Source organism: Rutilus rutilus (assembly GCF_951802725.1).
Source record: "Rutilus rutilus genome assembly, chromosome: 14".
Lineage (NCBI taxonomy): Eukaryota > Metazoa > Chordata > Actinopteri > Cypriniformes > Leuciscidae > Rutilus > Rutilus rutilus.
In genome coordinates this window covers 9,231,571-9,239,641 of record NC_140219.1, presented here as the reverse complement: position 1 = coordinate 9,239,641, position 8,071 = coordinate 9,231,571, and positions in this window count along the sequence as shown.

The following is an 8,071-nucleotide window of genomic DNA, read 5'->3' as shown; positions in this document are numbered from 1 at the left end:
TGTAACAAAAGATCTCCCGACATTACCAAATCCCGCGATAGGTTAGATTATCTCACGAGATGTTAACGCGTTTTCCCCATAGACTCACTCCGGAACACTGAAGTTTGAACAACCACGAAGAGAGGAGGAATTGAGGCCCATATTATTAAAAATCTACTGTTGGGTACGTACATTTTGTATTATTAGATTCACGTGCTAGAGTTTTACTTGTTTGACATGAATGAACCGAAAGAAATGATGCCCCACATTGTCAACTGAAATTGGCTAACTGAGTTTGGCTAAAATTAGCTAGTAGGCTAAAAGTTGCTTTGAACTTATACAACGGTATACCATAGTATAAAGTATGTTTAATCTGTCTGCCTCGCTGAGGCAGCCAAACTCGCTGAGTTTGGCTAAAATTAGCTAGTAGGCTAAAAGTTGCTTTGAACTTATACAACGGTATACCATAGTATAAAGTATGTTTATGCTGTCTGCCTCGCTGCCTGCTGTGAGTGTGTTTGCCTCGGTGCTGTAAGCTCCGTCTTAGCCTCGTATTTCTTTGTTTTGAACCATCATTTACTACAATTTGTAGTTGTTTATACTAAATACAGCTTACCCAACATCTCAGATTGACATCGCTAGCATCCGTTACTACAAACACAACACGCTAATTCGCTACTGCTAGCCTGTTAACGCGCCACCCGTGCGCTCAGCTGTTTTATTTATTTATTTTTTCTCTCGCGCGCTCGCGCCTTTGAGTTCATAAAAGCTCAGGTAAGTAATAATCAGTCGACAAACACGGTGAGTAATGTCTTGTCCTGTTATTGTCACCTGCACTTCATGTCACATGTTTAGCATAGACTTCTCTGTTGGCAATGTTGGATTTATATGTGATAAATGTAAGGAGACAGTTAGGCTGACAGAGAAGATTTCAGAATTAGAGACACGCATCCAAACTTTAATTGAGGATAGTAAGAGTGCTAGAGCTTTAGATACTATTTTGGATGCGCATAGCATAGTGAACTCTTTACATGATTCGGTTCCAGCTGAAGTAGAGCCTGAGCAGCCGGGCAAATGGGTGACAGTGAGGGATCGCTCTAGTCGCGGATCAAAAAACCACTCTTCCGTTCCGATTACCACAACAAATCGATTTGCCCCGCTCAGTGAAACACCCACTGAGAATTCTGTTGATTGTGCCCTAGTAATTGGTGATTCGATCACACGGAACGTGAAAATAGAGACACCAGCGAACATAGTCACATGTTTGCCGGGAGCCAGAGCGCCTGACATCAAAGCAAATTTAAAAGTGCTGGCTAATGCTAATCGTAAATTCTCTAAGATCATTATTCATGTCGGCACTAATGATGTTCGACTCCGCCAGTCGGAGATCACCAAAATTAATATTAAAGAGGTGTGTGAACTTGCAAGTACGATGTCAGGCACTGTAATTTGCTCTGGCCCCCTTCCTGTTCGCAGGAGTGATGAGATAGTTAGTAGATTGTGTTCACTGAATCGCTGGCTGTCTGAGTGGTGTCCGTGTAATAATATAGAATTCATAGACAATTGGAAAAGTTTTTGGGGCAAACCTGACCTGTTGAAAAGAGATGGTATTCATCCCTCCTGGGATGGTGCTGCTCTTCTATCTAGTAATATGGCTCATAGTCTTAGAGCTCAAACATGACAAATTGGGCACCAGGTCAGGAAGCAGACAGACTGGCTAAACCAACCGTCTGCTAGCGGCCTCGCGTCACCCAGGTCAGATAAATCCCATCACATAGAGCCTCTTTCACCTAGCTATCATCATATAGAGACTGTGTCTGTTCCCCGATTTTGGAAATCCAAAAAATGTTTAAACCTATCTAAGGTTAAAAATTTAATTGATGTTCAACAAATAAAAAACAGCTATAATACAGATGAGCAAATGATAAAGCTTGGGTTGCTGAATATTCGATCGCTTACTTCAAAAGCACTCATTGTTAATGATATGATTTCAGATAATAACCTAGATGTGCTGTGTTTGACAGAAACCTGGCTAAAACCAAACGATTACATTACTTTAAATGAGTCCACCCCGCAAGACTACTGTTATAAACATGAGCCTCGTCTGAAACGCAAAGGGGGTGGTGTTGCTGTAATTTATAGTAATATTTTCAAAACCACTAAGAAATCAAGTTTCGAATATAATTCTTTTGAAGTGTTAGTGCTTAATGTAAAAATATATAGTAAAAATGATAAATCACGTTTGAGATTTGTGCTGGCTACTGTATACAGGCCACCAGGGCACCATACAGACTTTATCAAAGAATTTGCGGACTTTCTATCAGAGTTAGTATTGGCTGCAGATAAAGTACTAATTGTTGGTGATTTTAATATACACATCGATAATGAAAAAGATGCATTGGGATTGGCATTTAAAGACATTGTAAACTCAATTGGAGTTAGACAACACGTGTCAGGACCTACTCATCGTCGTAATCATACTCTAGATCTAATATTATCACATGGAATAGATGTTGATGCCGTTGAAATTCTGCAGCAGAGCGATGACATCTCAGATCATTATCTAGTCTCGTGTAAATTACATTTAGCCAAGGCTGCAAAGCCGACTCCGTGTTACAAATATGTTAGACCTATCACTTCTGCTACTAAAGATTGCTTTATTAATAATCTTCCTGATCAGTTTCATCATTTTAGCATCCCGGATAGCTTAGAAAAACTTGATATTGCAACAGAAACTTTTAACTCTCTCTTTTCCAGCACTTTAGACACAGTTGCTCCTTTGCGCTTAAAGAAGATTAAAGAAAATAGTCCAACGCCGTGGTACAACGAGCACACTCGGGCCCTTAAGAGAGCAGCCAGAAAAATGGAGCGCAACTGGAAGAAAACAAAATTAGAGGTATTTCGCATTTCATGGAAAGAGAGCTCGATTGCTTACAGAGAGGCTTTAAAAGCTGCTAGATCTGCTTATTTTTCAAACCTATTAGAAGAAAATAAACATAATCCTAGGTATTTATTTGACACAGTGGCTAAACTAACGAAAAAGAAAGCTTCAAACACAGAAGGTTCCAAGCAGCACAGCAGTAATGACTTTATGAACTTCTTCTCTTATAAGATTGATAATATCAGGGATAAAATTATAACTATGCAACCGTCTACTACAGTATCGCATCAGGCAGTGCATTGTAGTCTCCCTGAGGAAAAATTTGATTCATTCATTGCTATAGGAGAGGAAGAATTTACTAAACTCGTTAAATCATCTAAATCTACAACATGTATGTTAGACCCTATACCGACTAAGCTACTGAAAGAGATGCTTCCAGAGGTCATAGATCCTCTTCTTAATATCATTAATTCCTCTTTGTCTCTAGGATACGTACCAAAAAACTTTAAGCTGGCTATGATTAAACCGCTTGTTAAAAAAATGCAACTTGATCCTACAGAATTAGTCAATTACAGGCCGATCTCGAATCTACCCTTTCTGTCAAAGATACTAGAAAAGGCAGTATCTTCACAACTATGTTCCTTTCTAGAAAGAAATGATATCTGCGAGGATTTTCAGTCCGGATTTAGACCATACCATAGTACTGAGACTGCTCTCGTTAGAGTAACAAATGATTTGCTCTTATCATCCGATCGTGGTTGTGTCTCTCTATTAGTGTTACTGGATCTTAGTGCTGCGTTTGACACCATTGACCACAACATTCTTTTAAATAGACTAGAAAACTATGTTGGCATTAGTGGAATTGCACTAGCATGGTTTAAATCATACTTATCTGACCGTTATCAGTTTGTAGCAGTAAATGAAGAGATGTCTTATCAATCACAAGTTCAGTATGGCGTACCACAGGGCTCAGTACTAGGACCGCTGCTGTTCACTCTGTACATGCTGCCATTAGGAGATATTATTAGGAAACATGGAATTAGCTTCCACTGTTATGCCGACGATACTCAGCTCTATATTTCTTCAAAACCTAACGAAACTTACCAATTCACTAAATTAACAGAATGCATAGCTGATATAAAAAACTGGATGACTCGTAATTTCCTACTTCTAAATTCTGAAAAAACAGAGATTCTAATTATTGGACAAAAAACTTCCTCACGTAATAACCTAGAATACTGTCTAACACTTGATGGCTGCTCTGTTAAGTCTTCGTCGTCGGTTAGGAACCTGGGTGTGCTCTTTGATACCAATCTTTCATTTGAAAGTCACGTGTCTAGTATCTGTAAAACCGCATTTTTCCATCTTAAAAATATATCTAAATTACGTCATATGCTCTCATTGACAAATGCGGAACAATTAGTCCATGCGTTCATGACCTCAAGGCTAGATTATTGTAATGCTCTACTGGGTGGTTGCCCTGCACGCTTAATAAACAAACTACAGCTGGTCCAAAACGCAGCAGCTCGAGTTCTTACCAGAACCAGGAAGTATGACCATATTAGCCCGGTTCTGTCAAAACTGCACTGGCTCCCTATTAAACATCGCATCAATTTTAAAATATTGCTGATTACTTACAAAGCACTAAATGGTTTAGCTCCGCGGTACTTGAGCGAGCTCTTAACGCATTATACTCCTTCACGTCTATTGCGATCTCAAAATTCCGGCCAGTTGATAATACCTAGAATATCTAAATCGACTGCTGGCGGTAGATCCTTTTCCTATTTAGCACCAAAACTTTGGAACAGCCTTCCTACCATTGTCCGGGAAGCAGACACACTCTGTCAGTTCAAATCTAGATTAAAGACACATCTCTTTGACATAGCGTTCACATAATACATTATAGACTTCTATAATTCAATATTAGGCTGCATAGATTAGGTCAGCTGGAACCGGGAACACTTCCCATAAATCCTGATGTACTTGTTACATCATGAGAAGAATGGCATCTACGCTAATTTTAGTGTCTTTGTTTATCCCAAGGTTTTCCCGCAGCCTGCCGGATCCAGGCCGTTTCCAGATCTGATGAAGGACCTTCGCCTGGACCCGATGTCAATGCAGTGCTGAAGGGCCAACTAGTCTCTCCCTATGGAGGATCCCTTTCCCACTCTACAGATAACGCGTCGTCGGGAAAACTCAATTTGCGTATCTACCCCGAATTGATAAAATAAAATAAAATTCTGAATCAAAACTATAAGGAAACACCAGTAATTTGTTTAGGTTTGGTTTGTAGGGAATTCCAAACCTGCACACATATATTCAAACGCACATAACTATAGAACTCGTTCTTAATGTGCATCTGAACGCCATCAGCGTTTCTCACAGGTTCGCGTTTAAAGTCTGTGTAGAGAGAATGGTGTCGTCTTGGCGGCCCTAATTTAAAAACAAATGATCGTTGCGACGGAAGCGAATCAATCAAAACTAACTTTAGCTGGAAAATAACTTTATTAAAGAACCGCTATAAAGCCAAAACAATCTTACGTTATATTATACATTTATCTCTGTGAAGCTGCTTTGAGACAATCTACATTGTTAAAAGCGCTATATAAATGAAGATGACTTGACTTGACTTGACTTAATGATACAGTCAAAGTTATTACTGTAAATTATTAATGTAGCCTTTTGAGAGTTTCTTTCAGAAAGTAAATTATCTGAAGTAGAATGAAATGTTAAGCTAGCTGGATTTGAACATGTATGTTTTCAGTAACTGCTTTAAAAAATTTGTAATTTTAGAATTGCTAAACATGTCTATTCAGGGGACATCACAGCCCACCTGTCTTTATCAGAAATGTCCTGTTCACTTTCTCACTGTTACACACCTAGTTTAGGGTCTTTCTCAAGGGCACCACAGTGGTATTGAAGAGGCAGGGGACAAATGCTGTTTTGAATTTAGCTGAAGACCATACAAATATTTTGAAAATAAGTGCATGTCATTTACCTCAAATTTTGAATTTTCATTTATTTTAAAAAGAAATATATTCTCTTCCCTTAGATGCTGTGAAGAGGTGGAGCCCACATGCTACAGACACTGAAATTGATGCAGCAATGGCAGAACACCTGAAACACGCTCCAGGAAGAGCTGGGGGTGGTGGATACAAAAAATGAGCCAAACAATGTGTTTAAGGGATAGTTCACCCAAAAATGAAAATTGTCATCATTTACTCAACCTCATGTTTCAAACCTGTAAACCTTTCTATGCTAAACACAAAGATGTTTAGAAGAATGTTTGTAACCAAGCAGATGTCGCTTCCCATTTATAATCATTTTTTCTCCAACAATGGTAGTCAGTGGATGCTCTATTTGCTTGGTTACAAACATTCTTCAAAATATCTTCTTTTGTGTTCAGCAGAAGAAAGAAACTCATACAGGTTTGGAATTTGGTGAGTAAATTACATAATTTTCATTTTTGGGTGAACTATCTTTATATAATAATTCAGTATTTTGCAATTGGTATTTTAGTTTGGTTAACAAATCGAGAGCTTAGAATTATAAGGTTCTATCTCCGTTTATTGTAGTTTATTGAGCATCAAAGTTTTTAAACTCGGTTTATGTTTTGTGAGATGGAACCTTTTATTTTATTAATAACTACTAACAATTTTTTTTTTTTTTTTTACAAAAATAACACCACACAGGCATTAATAAACACCTAATGGATCAGATTGTCAAAAACTCAATTTCAACCAAAAGTGGAGATAGAACCTTAAAATTCTAAGCTCACGAAATGTTAAACATTGAAAAAAATAAAGAGAAATTTTGGCTGTTCAATATCAATAAAATGTTGTGCTTAATCAGAACATGCTTCTTTTTTGCTTATGTCCACAAATAATGTGTTATTGTTTTTGATGTACACGTGATTAAAACGTTTTATTGACGTTCAGGTCTGACTGGACCAATTTTGGACCTTTTTAGAACCTTTGTCAAGATGTGTAGGCTAAACCTCAAGACTTGATTGTCTTTCACGATGTTACACAATAGGTGTGTGATTATTTTATATGCAGGCTTATATATACACTTAAATTATGCAGCAACACATTTAAACACGTATGACGACGCATTTAGACGTCCAGGGACGCGCAGAAGAGACGTGGAATTCACGTCCAGAAAAGACGTGGAATTCACGGCCAGAAATGACGTCGGTTCAACTTCCATTTTGGAACTATTTTTCAACCATGACGGGACGTCTCGGACGGACGTCTTTTCAACGGTCATTAAACGTCCAAATGTTTGCTGGGATGTATTTAATGTTAACTTAAATAATACTAATAGTAATTTAAAGATGTGGTAGCCCTACATCTTACACATCGTGGAAACAAAATAAGAATAGAAACTAAAATATGGTAGTAGCGCGCTAGCGCACATTCTATCAACTGCAGTTCTGGTGCCTCAGTCCCAATACTGTAAAACTCGACGTACGTTCACATCACATGTTAATGCAGTGGTAGAGGTACACTCACAGGACACTGTGCACTTATTCGCATTCACAAAAGTTCATTATTAGCTCGTGCTTTAAAGCTTTGCCGGGAAAAAATGTCTTTGGCATTCTGTTCTGACATGATGCACTTTTTCTAAGCACGAACTGAAGTGCGCGAACAGCGGCAAACGTGATTTTTGTTGGGTCAGACCCATCTGATATCGAAGGGGGGCTGATAACGCGAGATCAACATGCCATGGAGCTAAATGGAAAAAAATAGCACCAAACAAGCCACTTTGAAATGTTGCTATTTTCATGAATATAAAAGTTGGGTGACCCTCCCCTTAGACTTAAAAAAAAGTTGGATGACCCTCCCCTCAACAAAGAATAAAAAGACATGACCCTCCCCTATTTTCCTCCGGTGGCCCCTTCCATAAATACCGAACGGTCCCTAACTGCATGGAAAATAGCATCCAACACTGTCTTTCTAAATTCACCTTCTACGGAGAAAAGAAAGTCAAATGTGTTTTGAAATGAAATGAGCGTGAGTAAATGGTCACAGATTATATTTCTTATAACAAAAGATGGAGTATTTGCAGACAGCCCACAAACAACCCAATTTTTTAATTTATCCTACCAAAATCTGCTTAGTTGTTTGTAGTCTCAACAGCAATAAACAAACCAGATTTTTACTAACTCAATCCAAACCTCCATATGTGGTAAAATCAGATCAATATCGC